The sequence below is a fragment of the Lissotriton vulgaris genome, chromosome 6 (genome assembly GCF_964263255.1).
Source record: "Lissotriton vulgaris chromosome 6, aLisVul1.2, whole genome shotgun sequence".
Lineage (NCBI taxonomy): Eukaryota > Metazoa > Chordata > Amphibia > Caudata > Salamandridae > Lissotriton > Lissotriton vulgaris.
In genome coordinates, this window is record NC_141694.1 from 278,026,663 (window position 1) to 278,042,800 (window position 16,138).

The following is a 16,138-nucleotide window of genomic DNA, read 5'->3' on the forward strand; positions in this document are numbered from 1 at the left end:
TCAGGTTAATATTTTTATATTGATACTTCAGGTTGAAGACTTAGGGCACAAACCTATTTTTGATGAGGTGGCAAGGTATGTGCTACAGTCTTACTAAATACATTTGATTATTCTTGCTAAGCAGATGGTATCAATATTTCATCCATCTATTCTTGCACTGCAAAGCAGGTCAACGTTTTTATTCAACTGAGCTGTGGATCTTAGCTACAACTGTACTTTACAATGTTGAGAACTCATGACAATGTATTGTTTTTGTCAATGGATTTCTGGGTTAATGATTCATAAACAAAGGAGTATCAAGCAGAAGATTTCTACAGTCAATGAGTGCTGTCACCAAAACAGGACCACTCGGAGTAGGACGGCTGAGTATCATATGGAAATGTGACCTTCCAATAGCAAACTCCTTTTTGCAGGAGAGAGTTTGCTAAACAGATTCAAGCCTGGTAGTGTCCCTGCCGCAAGGGGCAGTTTCTTACAAAATTCCCACTCTGGCCACAATATAGGCAAAGTCTCTATTTCTTTTTTCACTTTCTTTCTTCCACAGTTAAGGACCCTTGTGTGGAGTCCACCTGCATAGGTTCTTCACTTTGTCTCTCCACATTGGGTATCTTGGTAGCATTTGCGAAATTCGACTTTGTACACTGTTTGGCTCCAATCAAGAGGGGTAGATCAATCAGGGCTTCACATTACACAGAGTGAGAAGTTACTAAAGACAACTTGTCCTTTAGTGATTTCTTAATATTTTTTTTTATTTCATAAAGTTTTATATAGCGCGAACCAGATCCAGAGGGATATCAGAGCGCTTTACAGAAGAACGTTTGTAAACACAACAATCAAAGACAAATGATACACAGCGAGAAGAGAGGGAGAATAACACTCCAGCACGAGATCGGATAAGAGTACTAAACAGATATAGTTACAATAATCACCAACAAATGAGGCACAGCGAGTAATGTGATTAACAGGTCAATAACAGGCTCCTACAGAGGGCAATTACAGAAAGTAGTGGCTTTATTTGTCCCATTTGGATCAGCTTTTAATTGCTGAAAATGTTTATTTAATGGGACCAAATCTCTTTCCATGTGAAAGATTCAATAGAGAGATCTGTAGAGTTTTCTGTAAATCAAGGGCCTGATTCACAAAGGGCCTCTGCACCCAATGCAGAGGCTTTGCAGTCATGGGGGAGACTCCGCACTCGAGGTTGAATCTCCCTGATAATAATTCTCGTCGAGATTCTGCCCCGACAGCAGAGACTTTCCCACCACTGTGGGGATTCTGTCATGAGTGCAGAGGTCTTTTATGAATCAGGCCCAAAGACTTCAGCAAACTGTTCCGCAACAGCCAAAAACTTATAAAGCCACAGATTATTTCTATTAATCAGTAGTGTTGCCTGCTTTAGTGCTTCCTCATTGTGTAACTGTAAAATTCTCAGGGTCTATTTAAGAAGTTCAATCTGCACTTAGCTTAAAAGCCTCGAAGTGTAGAAGATCTCCAGAATATTTTTCAGGTTGGTATCACCCCATGGCTCTTTTGGGAAATCCAGTCCCAGTTTTACCACAGCTTCTAATCTGCTGGTTGGATGTGGAGTCCTCAGGTGTTACAGAGGCACTGGGAATGTAGGGTTCCATGTCTCTTGTCCTTTACAAAGCTCTCTAATCTTAATTAATGGGAATACACACTCTTGCTGAGCGACTTTAAAATCTTTCAGAATCTGAGTTAGAGCTTATGACAATACGAGAAGAGGATTAGAATCTACATCCATTGTGCCAGGCATCCTGTTGGAAGCAATGTGGGAGGAGTTCATTGTGATGCTTGTCTTCCACTCTCCATGAAGGAAGCAGTAAGCAGAGGAATAGGTAGAGGGTAAAATGATTGGGAATGAGAGAATGAAACAAACGTTAGACCGGATGTGACGTCTCTCAGATGTATTAGATGATTCAGGCTGATACACTTCCTCTGGGAGGTCTTTAAAGGGACCACACATGCCACTGGCACAGCAAGTCTACTATAAAAACAAAGGCACATAGTAAGTAATAGAACTTGTGCCAGTATATTTATATGTAACAGTTCCCAACCTTTTTGCTGTTTTGATTTTAAGGGGAAGCAAATAACTACAGAAATAACCAGAACTCAGGAGCACCAGGAGACCCTAAGAAGTAGTCTTAGGATGCAAAATCACACAAGAGACTTAAGTAACATAAGGATTGAATCTTCAAAGGCATACGAAGAAAGAACAAAAGGAAATACAAGGGGAAAAGGTGGAAGAATATAAAGGAACAGGGAAAGGTAAAAAAGATGAGAAAACTAAGCATGCGGGGACTATGCAACTAGGTAATTGCAAGGAAACTTGCTGCTGCCACCTGGCTGCTTAAATAACTGAGTTGTGATGCTACTGCAGTCTGATTGGCTGACCTTCTGTGTCTGACCTGGAAGACCCAGCTCCTGTCTCCCAGCCCCACTCTCCCTCCAACTGGTCTCCACGGTCCCTATGCTTGTAGCATTCCCATTCTACCCTTCTTCCAGATGTTTCACCTTTGGATAAGAAACCTCACCGGCGTGTCCCGGAGTCATGATATCCTGTTTAATGTTCTATCCTTTTTCACTTTCACCTTTTTTTCTCTGAATCAAGTGAAGACTACAACTCACAGAATCACAGAATGCACCTGTATGTTAAATAAAAGCTATGCAACAAGGACATGGTGCCCAGTATACATGCAACAAGCTAGCAAAAATTATTTTTTTGCTTAACCTAATTTAAATTGTAAAGCAAGAGAATACTACATATTCACTTGAGTCTCTCACAGTGCTTAAAGCACATCTAGTGTTATTACGTCAGACTGCTAGAGCTAAGACACCCATGTGCAATCGTGTGCTGTATTAAACTAATTTACATTTACATCCCAAAGCAAACTTTGTAAAAGTATAGCTGCTCGTATTGCTGCTCGTATCAACAACCACCACATTTACCTAACCACTAGGGCACATTCCGTTCTGTTTCTGTTTCTAAATGAGTTACATGTTTTGGTCATTTACAACTGTTTTATTAGTTTTTTTCATTCCTATATGGTACCCAGATCTCTGCTTCTGTTTTTTTTCCTGCCATAAATTTTTCCATGTGATTAATCCCTGTAACAAGTGGAACTGTGCTGTGAAAACATGCTGTATGAGGGAGCCACACATTTATAGGAAGCTATCTCAAGAAATACCTGAAAGTACAAAAGCTTTTTATTTCAACAAGCAACTTTGGCACACCAATGAAAATGACAGATCATAAATTAGCATGTAAAGCCCTATGAAATGTGTATACTTTGTGCCCTTGTGTTCACTGATCTTTTGGTAAAGTACTTCCTCACACATCTAATGATAAATCATCTCAACTCAGTCAGTTCTGGTAAAGACTACAGACCCAATTATTTCATCACAAGGCCCAAAAAGGCTGGATCCAGTCTAAAATCGTTCTAGCCTGGTGGCTTGGGCAGTGCTGTTCTTATTGGAACAGGACCAATGTTAGTTTGAACATGGCTGGTTGCTGTCTGATATGGCATGGAAGGCAAAAATGTAGGATTGAGTTTTGGTTCGAAGAAATTAGAGTGGCTAAGACCGATTGAAGCAATCCGCCCATAACTTTATTCTTTACCTTTAGAGAAAGCCCAGCCCCACTAAGCTCTCGAGATGGAAAGTCTGTAAGGGACGTGTGTCCCTAGACTGTTGAACTCAATACTGCATATTTTTAGGCTCCAAGAAATGTTAGGCTCCAAGAAAACAAGAGTAGATTCCCCTCTGAAAAAACCAACCTGCCCATTCCTTGGCCACCGTCATACAGTGGAAAATATTTTTGTAGTTTAATGAAAGTCCTATTTGTAAGTGTAAACCAAACCTAAACATAAATTAACTTTGTAAAACGCCCAAGTATATACACAAATGTGTGGGTATTGATAATGTGCGCCCCTAGCCAGGGTTAGAAGTGCTGTACAAGACCAGTAACCAAGATCATTTGCAAAGTTGCAGAGAAAGTAACTACAGAGATCAGGATGGGAAGAAGTTATTTTTAGGGGTCAGGATAAAAAGTTTTTTAAAGCGTTGGGTCCTCAGTTCTTTTCTGAGTGGAGGAAGGTTGGGGAAGCTCTGATGGTAATGCGGATTTTGTGCAGGATCCTCAGTGCATATACATTTAATTTGTTAATTTATGAGCGGAAATTTATAGTGAGCAAACCTAGCCATGGGATCTCACTGCAGATAAAGCAAACACAAGGAGATGATGTACGGACCGCTGAAACTTTTCAGACACTCACCCCCACTCACAGATTTGTGTTGAATCCATCATCGTTCTTTAGCTCACTTCGCCGCCTCAGTTCATACTGCAGATGTTCAGCCTCTGAGTAAACAAGTTTAAATTCCCCCCAAAAAGATAAGAGCAGTCTCCTTGGCAAACTAGTGCAGGTGACAGTCAGCCAGTCCTTCACTGCAGCTTTGGTTAATCACAGTCCCACAATAGGTTGTTTGCATAAAAAAAGAAAACAATTAATTACTATTCAAATGTTACCTTGGTATCAAACTTTGATATTTGTGAGAGACTTATCAACATTCTTCAGACAGTGCTATTAAGAAATTTGAGTCTCCGTTCTATAAACAAAATGTAACTGCTGAAATTAAGGGGTGCCATTTCATCTGGCGCTTGGCTTCTGCAGACTGAAATATGAATTGGATTATTATGGAGAAAATAAACAAGGTTCGTACACTTGCATGACGTACTGTGTTAGCATTCAGAATGAATCAGCAGCAGCCACGGTCTAAATGCAGAGGGATGGATCACGAAGCCTACACAGGAATTCATTGCACTTACACTTTCATTCGCCTCAAGCTAATATTTTCAATTACATCTAAATGTGTTGCTAAGTTAGGTGCACAAATAAAAGAAATACATAATCATGAAATAAAACAGTAAGAACTGCAAAAAGGTGATGTATGCTCCGAACTTTATGAAAAAAATCCAGGCATTATATTTATCATTTTACAACATCGTGCTGCTGTAAAACATAAACCTTAGATGGAGAATCACGTTATTCTAGAAATATATATTTTAATGATACCTTTGATGTTAAAGAGAATGAGTGTGTGTATTTTGTGAGTGTGCACGCAGGAGCGTGTGTTTAATATCTGACTGTGTAACATTGTATAAGAATAAAAGTTGACACAAAATCATCAATAATATCCACTGCAGCTATGGTAATGTTTAATAAATGTGGATCTATATATACATTCAAAAATACGGTAAAACCAAGAGGGCTGCAAAGTACATTTTAATGTGTTGTAGTCTAATGTGTGACGTTCTATTTGAAAATCACAACTTTAGCCAGTGGCTTGGCTACTTGGCTATCAGGATGTGTGTGTGCATCTCTGCTATGTCTCTCTGTATTCCTCTCTAAGAGTCCATATACTTGTTCCCCTGTTTGGGTGTTCATGCATGTGTCACCTCATCCAAGTGTCCATAAATGTATCTTTACATGAATGTATTCCTTCTCAGTGCCCATGTCTCCCTACCCCCTACTGTTGTGACCATGTAGATGACTCCAAGGGCTCGATTCCGATCCGGTAAAAAAAATCCCCGTACGATTCGTATCCGGAGCCGTTTCCGTACGAATCGTAAACACACCGTACGACCCGGCGAGTACGATCCGGACCGGGTGACCAGGAGGCTATTCGTACGGTCCGCGTCAGGTAAGGGCGATCCGTACGGAAAAGCGCTCAATCACATACACACCGTACGCCGCGTACCCCATATGATACCCGGGGTACGCGCCGTACCCCTGCGATCATGTGGGGTACGCGCCGTACACCCAGCGTACATGGGGTGCGCACCGTACACCCATCGTACATGGGGTACGGTGCGTACCCCATGTACGCTGGGTGTACGGCGCGTACCCCACATGATCGCAGGGGTACGGCGCGTACCCCGGCGATCATGTGGGGTACGCGGCGTCCCCGGGGGTGGGCGTTCTGTACTTGTTTCGGCGCGAACTATGCGTTTACGGCTGTTTCCAGCTCCTGTAAAAAAAAGGCTCGTACGTTGCGTACCCGACACGAATCGTACTTGCTGGGTCGTAAAAACCAGCCGCGACCCGTAGCGATGTCACGTACAGCGCGTTCCGAGTGAGACTCGTACGGATATTTTAGTCGTACGGAGTCCTGTACGACTCGTACGGTCTTTGGCTCCTGGTACGGATCGTACTTCGTCGTACGTACGGGGACGTGTACGGGTACGATTCGTACGGGGAAAATTGCTCCGTACGACGATTCGGAGCGCATTTTACCGGATCGGAATCGAGCCCCAAGTTGTGTTGTTAGACTGCTCACCTCTCTCTAGCTCATTTTATGTGTGTGTATCTCCATGCCTACGTACATTTCCCAAAATCCCTTTGCTAACAAGAATATGTGCATTTATCACAGTGTCAGGATGTGGTCCTTGTCTTGTGTAAATGTTGCTTAAATATGAATTTATCTTGGCAAAACAAAAGACAAGAGACGTTTGACAAAACAGGAACAGTTGGTTTTTTTAAACGGTTCGGCTGGGAGTACAGTTACAGAAGCAGTTCTAGGACTGTTTCAAAGTACAAATGATCAAAACAAGGTTTTATGTATTTCTGCAGGTATCATAAAAAGCTTCAGTCGAACTTTTTCTGGTAGAGAATGCCGGCCTTCTCTTTGGAGTCATAAATAAGACCCCAGATAACAAATGCAGGTGGGCCTCGACCTTGCGTGGGCACAATAGGGGCCAGTGGGTAATGCGTCCAGATGCCCGGCATTAGGGGCGTGTGATCACTGGATTTACTCTGTCTGCTGTGTCCTGATTGGCTATGTCTTCCTAACTTCATGTGATATCTGACGTTATGGTGTTTTTGGGAATGCACACAACCCTCCGGTCATGTAGGCTTTATTGGTGTCAATCTCTCTAGACCTTTGTTGTGCCGCTGTGCCTATATGTAAGATTGACCTGTGTTTCCTGTTTGCACATTTGTATGTCAGCTACGTGCCACCCCACCTGTGATCTGTCAATCAGTAACTTTAGGCCTAGGTCTCAGAGCCTGCCTGATCACCTATTTCTGAGTCGGGGCTGACGGAAAGTTCATGACGGGTAAATGCAATAATAGAGATGCAATTTTGTTCTTACATGTGACTGTATCATTATAAGCATTGGCAACGACGTATTAAATATTAACATCAATATATATGTGGACTCCCAGCTTCCTCTCCTGTGTCATTTTATTCCAGTGTCTCGTTCCTTGTCTCTGTTACCTGTCACTATGGTATCCCCTTGTACACACTGTCTGTGTCTCCATGTTGCAATTTGCATGTCATTTTTACTCCATGCCCAAGAGTGCATATTTTGCAGTCCCGGTGTCTTTGTCACCTTGGGCCCGTGCCTCTTTGCTTCTGTGACTTGCTCTCCTTGTCTCAGTGTTCATGTTTCTCTGTAAAACTGTCACTTTTCCTGAGCCTGTGTTTCCCTGTACCAGGACTTGTTTCTCCCTGTGTAAGTGTGCATGTGTTCCCACTGTCCTTGTACTTGTGTCTCCCTGTCCTGCTCTCTGGGTCTCCATTCCTAGTGTGGAAGGACTATGAGAAGTAGAGAGGAAGGTATGTGTATTGGGGAAACTTAATTTAGGCTCCACCCGTTATACATTATGATTATGAATATACATTCATATACATGCACAACATTTATTTTGAACGTTTCATATAAACTTATTAACAGATGGGATTTATCTAACCATATTAATCTTATGTAACCATCGTCATCATTAGGAATTCCTACTGATCTTGGATTGATCAGTTGACCAATGTAATTACGTTCTTTTCATATTTAAGTTCAATGTTTGTTTCTAATAGATATATGGATAATTGTACAACCAAAGTTCTTTTCGATTCTCGGGTTAATAGTATGTGACTTCAGGATTAAAACTAAAATGTGTGCTTTAACCATGCCAGTAGGCTGGTTTCTTTCTTTGAAGGTGCATTATCATGTTTCTCGTTAGAAAGGCTTATTGTTTGAATGAGATGACAGATAGAAAGGCCTGTGAGAGAGGAAGCTGGCAACGTACTCAGAGAAATAATGGCCAAAGAAGTCCTTCTGTTTACCGTGTACCAGGAAGATGAGGTGCCCAAATTTGTTTGCTGAGAGCTTGGTTTTGAGGAGATGGCAACTTAAGAGAGTATGTCGGCTCCCCTCACTTTCAGCAATTTGGTGATTCTTTGTGGTGAGAAGAGAGGTATGGATGTTTTATAAGTTACTGTTATATTGAATTAGTGTTATCATAGCTAGTAGGCAGACTTGCCCCTGACTCTGAGAGAGACCAGACCTCTCTCTTGCTGGTCTTTTCTTTGAGAATAAAACTTCATGCTGGACACTTGTGACATCTGCTTTGGATGTCATGTTTTTCTATCATTGTGTGGTGTGTTTATTTGGTGCATTGTCATTTGTTCTTACAGTGTTCTTACAGTGTTCTGCTTTGGAAACCTCCTCTCAGTCCCTTCTTTCCGTCCCTCGCTTCAGGAAGATGAGGATGGGGGGGTGAAGTTTGCGGTACTCGGCCCCACTTTCTGGAACTCCCTCCCCTCCAATGTCCGATCCATCCCACTCTACCCTGATTTCCGTAAGGCCTTAAAAACCTATCTCTTTCTGCAAGCATTCCCAGCCTAGTCCTCCCACTGCTGCCATCCGGGTTCAAAAAGTCCTCAGCGCCAAGAAACCGCTAGGTAAAAGCGCGCTTTACAAGTGTTTTTAAATTCAAATTCAAATTCTCCACTCCTTCTTAACACCTTCCCCTGACTATCACCTGAAACAGGCATTTGCTTGTTATCTACAGATATCTGTTTGTAACGAGCAGTCAACACTCTTCTCTAATGTGGATAACATTGCCACCATTGACCAGTCGATACTCGAACCGCATTACCCCTCCCCTCGATGACACTAACAGGATCTCTGAATTTTGCAGATCCTTTTTTAACAAAATGGACTCTTTGACATGCACCCAATCTCCTAACTTAAACTTGACCTTCCTGACAAATATTCTCTTGGATCTCATGCCTCTCTGCCATCGAGCAACACAGTGTTCATCACTCAAAAGTTGAGTTTCACCACTAGAGGCAGAAACGTTGCAACCTTGACCCATCATTTCCATCTTCTAAAATGGGCAGAAACTTCCTGCCCTTTATGAGCTCAAACAGTATCTTGCAAGTAACCGAATGGATCGTAGCAATTTAGGGCCGGTTTGTGTCACTCTTGCAACATGCAACATAGTGAAAAAGTAACACAAAACTTGAGTCATATTTTTGAAGTCAGACGAAGTCACTTTCGTGGCATTGAGTGGCTCCAAAAATATGGAGTAACACAATGTAGCTCAAATTGCTGCATTGCATTACTCTGCCCTGGGTAGGTGTTCCAGGGGGGTTGGGTGGTTGTTCCCACACAACTCCCTTGCTCTTCGAAGCATTACCAGATTTAAAAGACCTTGTAAATCTTGAAAGTCCCAAAAAACTATGCCTCCACAGGGAGGCATAACGAGGAGAAATATACTTATTTCTGCTCGGTCTTTTACACATGCGTGAGTGCTCAAAATTAACAGGCATATCAGGGCGTCTTTTTTGCATAATATGGTTTCTATGTGTAAAATAGACAATAATTAAAAACACTTCCCACATGGGTTGCACAGCAATTCACCAAAGCATTTGCACACAAAGTGGTGTGTTATCTATCTACTAATGCACTTTGGTGCCTCGTAAGGGTATGGAACTCTTCATCTATATACCTACTGTACAATACAGTAAACTGCCTGAAGATTCATGATCACTCCTGATATACAATGAATAAACGTATTTCCCTGAAGAAATGAAATGGTTGTGTGCAGTTTGCCCAGATTGCAGTTAACTCCAACAAGAGCCATTGTAACAAGCATCTCACATACTCAAAATAGCAGAAACAATTCCTGCAATTACTGATAGCACTAAACCCCTGTGTATTCCATTTGACACAAGACTTCACATTGTCACAAACATAACAAATGGAAGACTGCTGCTCGCATCAACTGTCACCTCACAACCATCAACCATTAACTCCTAAAAGATGTGGCAGACATCTCCAGAGTTGACTATGGAAACTCATGCTCACATAGTTATCTTCACTCTGCCTGCCCTCCTAGCAGCAGCTAGAGGCATATATGATAGCAAAAGAAAATCACATAGCACCGGTATAAATAACCTCAAATGGCTTTTACAGCATAATCAAGTGTCACAACTCACAATGCTATGCATAATCATAGAGCCTTGGGACGGAACACACTAAATTTCATGACAATATATTAGCCAAAAGTGGGTGAGCATATAAGTGATTTGTCTCAAAATAAAATTTTGACTGGAATCACCACACTTCCAAATTTAAATAAAACACTCTTAGGCAGTCAGCTGTTGTTTATGCATTACAGATTTGGAAAGTCATCCCAGGGGACATTAGAGTGGTGCTGCTGCCAGCTCTCTATTGGTTGCAATGTGAAGTCCCACCTGTCTCTTAGACATCTGCAAATCACCAGATGATACCAACATGATGCTCTGCAAATAATCATCCTAAATGTATCATAAAAATGTCCTTAACTATGCATGTTGCTATCTTCATTATGCACTTTGCCACATTTATTTAAAACTGCAATTTAAGGTTGTCTACTGTAAATTTAGGATTAATTCCATTTTGTTGTATACAGTCTGCCTAGCAGGCAACCCACAGAAACATAATGTAAGTGATAAAAATATATACACTCTCAGTAGGAATAACCAGTTCAAAGTACTTAGTATAGCCAATACTCTAGCATCAATTTTAGTTAACCTTGAAAAACTAGTTCTAACTCTTGCTTGACTGACTCAGTGTAAGCCTAGCTATCATGATTCTCTTGTATGCCAGTATCTTTGGTTTTCACTTCAAGGGACAAAAGTATAGTTTTATTTCCTGACACTTCTCGAGACAAGTCAATTGCAAATGTTTTCAATGTGTAGCACATGTAGAAAGAGATCAAACCCTTGACACCAAATACAGAAGTGCTTAAATTGAAGCTAGCAGTAGGATCAAGATTACCATATCCTTTGAAAGAGTTGAGAATATATTCATTACTTCAGCACGGGATTTTTTAATTGGCAAAATTAAACTTAAAACAGATTAGATGAGAAATGATGGAGGTTCCAAAATGTCAGAGTGATATTAGGGCATCAGCAATATTCTGCATGCTTGTGAGCCTTTTTTTGGTAGATTGCATAGTGTCTCTTTTACCACCATAAATTGCATCCATTTCAGCCAAACTTCCTTCAGACACTCTTTATCAAGACATTTTCCCATAATTTCCCTGCAGAAAATGCATGATAGGATTTTTAAAACTGCTGATAACATTCGGAGGTGGCGGCGAGGTAAGATGGCTGCTCCGTAGTGCTCATCCTGAGGTGCTGAGGTTCTTTTTCTATGAGGAACGCCTTATCACAGCCACCACCTGTTTCGTCATGCTGGACAGCGTTGGAAGCTCCCAGGAGCGGTTGGTGAGTTTATAGACCTTTTATTGGTCTATTGACTGTTTCATGCCTCACATTCCGGCCGCTTCCATTGCTAGCCTGTTGCGGCTGACATTTTGCCGGCTCTTGTTTTTCCTCAGAGGATGTGCGTACTTTTAAGATACATCATCTGAAGTGCTCACATGAATGGGGATTATTGACATCACTGGAAATATCTTCCCTGATTAGGTATATCTTTTTTTCTATTTAGATTTTTTTAGGTCCTTTCAGTTTATCATTAGGTAAGATTTGCATGGTGCTTCAGTTTTTAAGGAGTTACATTTACCCCTGCATCTGCTCACATCTGAATGTCATCTTTACTACAAGGAGTTACCTTCAGCATTATATGGAATGTTTCCATGCAGGCTGGTGATTCTGCTTTTCTGCCATAACAGACTTCTGTTCAATTACTGAGAGTTTTTCAATGGGTTTATGTATTCTTATTGACTTTTAGAAGTATTTTTTTCAGTGGCAAATTTTGCTACCACCATTTGTTAAAATTGAGCCATTGTACTCGTCTAAATCACAGGCTTCTACTAACTCTGTTGCTGATGGTCATAAGGATTCACGTAGCAATGCTAATAAAAGAGTAAAAAAGACATCCTCTCCAACTAAATCTTCACTGCCTTTGACATTAGAGGATATCATGGACGAACTTAGAAATATGCAACCATGTATGGTGGACACTAGCGCAGCACTTCAGAGAATTGAGAAGAAATGGTCTCGTCTAGACTTAAGACTGACAGGGGTTGAACAGCGAGTTAGTGATGCGCAGGATATGGTTTCTAAAGTTGACTTCCATACCAAAGAGGTCACTCAATGGAGAAGAAATGGTCTTGTCTAGACTCAAGACTGGCAGAGGTTGAACAGCAAGTTAGTGATGCGCAAGATATGGTTGCTAAAGTTGAGTTGCTTACCAAAGAGGTAACTCAATTAAAAAAGTTAACAGAAGATTTGGAAAATTGTAATCGGTAAAATAATTTTCTCATCTAGGCCATTCTGGAGGGTTTTGAAGGGCCTGACATGATCAATTTTTCTGAAGCTTCATATTCCCAAAAAATTGGGGGCCTCCAGAGCACCGTCGATCTCACCATCCAGAGGGCTCATTTGATAGGTATTTCACGTTACTCAAATTTTAACGGACCTAGAGGGATTATAGCCTTCTTTCCTATGCAGCTTTGTGCAGTTTTGTCTCCATCAGTTTAGCTCTTACATTATTTTGCAGGTCAAGTTTTGTTTATATGTTAGGTCTACTAATGCTTGTTTGATTTCTATATATCCTACCAATGAGCAGTTCCATGTGTAAATTCTATGGCCCAAGTGGAGTAGATTTGTTATTTTGGAATCACTTTGCTACTCTTTTATCCCCATGCACATCTGGACATCTTATAGTGGGAGGTGATTACAATCAATTATTGGATCCCTTTCTTGATCACCAATATCAGACTAGGTTTATCCCTAATAAAATGCCAAAAACATTTCAGAAATCCATTTAGTTAGTTGATGTATGAAGAACCTCTCATCCAGATGTGTTGGAATTTACTTTGTTCTTCCCTGTTCACAATTCACACTCTAGAATATATTATATATATTTTTACTAAGCCTGTCTTCCAATTTATGACACAAGTTGAGATAGGTTCTATACTTATTTTCGATCACACTCCTGTCATAGTAGATCTGGATATCCGTGCCCCTACATCTCATTCTTGTAGGTGGAGATTCAATAATGCCAATCTCATTTTGCTTGATGAGCAAATTACAAGACTGTTTGGAAAGTTTTTCCACAAATCTTTTACGATTAACTTACCCTCTGAAACAAAGACGAATTTTGCCTGGAATGCATTTAAAGCTACTTCTAGGGGTTTTATAATAGATATTGTTGCAAAAAGAAAAAAAATGCACTCAAAGATTCCAAGCTGCCCAAACATTATACTATTTCTATCATAGATTGTACCTGACTGCCAAAGATCTCTGTAAGTTAAAGATTTCCAATGTTGCCAAGTGTTGTTTTGCCAGTATGAGCGGTGTAACCTTTTACATATGTTTTTAAATGTCCTATGGTTAACACATTTTGGGTACTTATAGGGGATAAAGTGAACCACGTTCCATCCACAAACATACCCTTCAGCATTTCACATAATTTTTAGGAAGTTCCTCTCCAATCTAGCATTCTCAATGAATGGTTGGAAAGTTTATGGATTTGATAATTGCAATTGCTTTGCAAATCATCACCTCAAATTGGAAAGATACCACTAAGATTACTCTTATAGGCAGGTGGGACATGCTTTTTCATTATCACAGACTTGGTCGAGCTCATGCTACCTCTCTTCCTTTAGTGATTAAAAAAGATTTATTATAGTTGCCCCTTACATCCTTTTTATCTGAACAAGCTGCTTATTCCTCATCTACTGCTACTATTTAGACCCCCAAGAAGATTATAAAGGATTGTTCAGCTGTTAGATTAGTACATACTGTTCATTGTTTGCTCTGTACCATTTATTAATATTTTCTCTTTTCTCTCTATTGTTTTCTCTTTCTCTTCTTTCTTTTGTGTTTTTTCCCTATATTCTCCATTTTTCTTTCTTTACATCTAAAAGGTTGAAATATGTTTGTTTGTTTTTTCTTGTATTATCTATCTACAATTCAAGCACTGGGTTTCAAGTTTACATGTTTATATTACTTTATTCCTCAAGTGGTTGCTATATCTTTTATATACTAATAATGCTTGGATTATTTATAATGCAGTTCATCTTATGTATTGTCTTTGAATTATCTTCAATAAAGCATTCTTAAACTTAAAAAAACCCTGCTGATATCTCTTTTTACAAGATCAATTTTAAGTTAATTCAATATCTTTATTTCTGTTCACTTTTCTTTGTGAAGTCTTTGTTATTGTAAAAATATAATTTTCCTTGCCTCCAATTTTCAGAATTATAGATTGATTCACTCATGCAAGTAATTAAAAAGGGTGACTCAATTCACATTGGAGCAAGGAGTATCAATTATGGCAGGCACAATTGATTATTTATTAAATCAAAAAGCACAATTAATGGGTAGGTGTACGTTACCATTTGTCTAGTTCGTCCCTGAGAATCATTTGCTTGACTGTACCCAATTCTCAAAGACATCTTAAAAGAAAAGAAGGTTTAATTCTCCCTAAGCTCTCATATATTCCTTTATTGGTGGAATAGACCATCATTTCTGGTACATTAACAGAGGTTACATGAGTGTATTCTGCCAGCCTCTCTGGTTTTCAGCCTACAATATACATTTTGTAATATTGTGTAACAATGTTTAACTGCAAATGTCAATGGCACTAAATAATGTTTAAAGCAGTCCAAGAAGAGATATACAGTGCTGGATTTGTAAACAAAATAAAAAAATAAAGGACCAGTGCCCTTGTCAGTAAGCCACTGCAGCTTGCACCACCCATTGCCCTTGTCAGTGCTACCAATGACACTATCAACACAACTGCTAACCATCACACTCTTACAAGTGTGACAATTCAGTCTATTACAGGCCCCCCAAAACAATAAGAATGGCTTGGGCAGCAGGTATCAGTCATTTTTAATGTATGGTGAATTAATAAACAACTGTTACTGTGCTCCTCTGTAAATTCGAAAAACAGTACCACCATCTGGCAGATTATCATATGTGCTGGGGTTGCCAATTAAGCGCAGGTGCCTATCACCAGAAGCCACGTGCTAATAATAAGCACTGGTCCTATGTTTACATTTCCAGCAATTTACCAGGTCTGCCATTGATGCTGTATCTGCCAGCAACCTATGCCAACAGTCTATTGCATCTGTTTCAGATCCAGTCTTTATGATTTCAGGGAAGCAAAGTGATATTTTTAGAAACAACCTAAACAAATTAGCCAAGTTGACATCTGACAGCAAGATGATCTCGTGAAATACCAGAAAAGAAGACTGATATTTTCTCACTTTCTGTGGAAAACAAAATGCCTAAAATAGACAGGAATTATGATTACTAGGAGTGATGTTTGGGCATTAGGAACTAACATCGAGACAACCAGGACATAAGTACTACTTTAAAGTTAGTTGGAATTGCATATTATTGTGTAAGCTAACGTAAATGATTTAAACTGATTATTTCTCTAATAATCACATTCTTAATTTTTGTATGTATGTGTTTATTTTATTGTCTGTCACTTCCCAGGCAAGTACACACCATACATAAACATACATAAATATATTGGGTTTTTATAAAGCACCATCCCAGTCCCAAATGGACATTCAGAGAGCGGAGACAATCAAGGAAGACATACACCAGTACTTTAAAGTTGGTTAAATTGAATGCTGCTGTGTAGACTAAAAAAGGCTAGAGAAAATGTGTTAAAAGAAAAATGGGCCCGATTACAACGTCGGGCAGAAAGCTACCCAAAAGCTATTTAGAGGCTTTCTGCCCGACATTTATGGTTTCCGTCCAACTGCAGTATTACAATACTGGCGGGTGGAGGGAAACCCGCTGGGGGATTCCGCTCTGTTTCTGATGGACTCAGCTCATTGGGGTGGCAGGCAGAATAATGATCGCA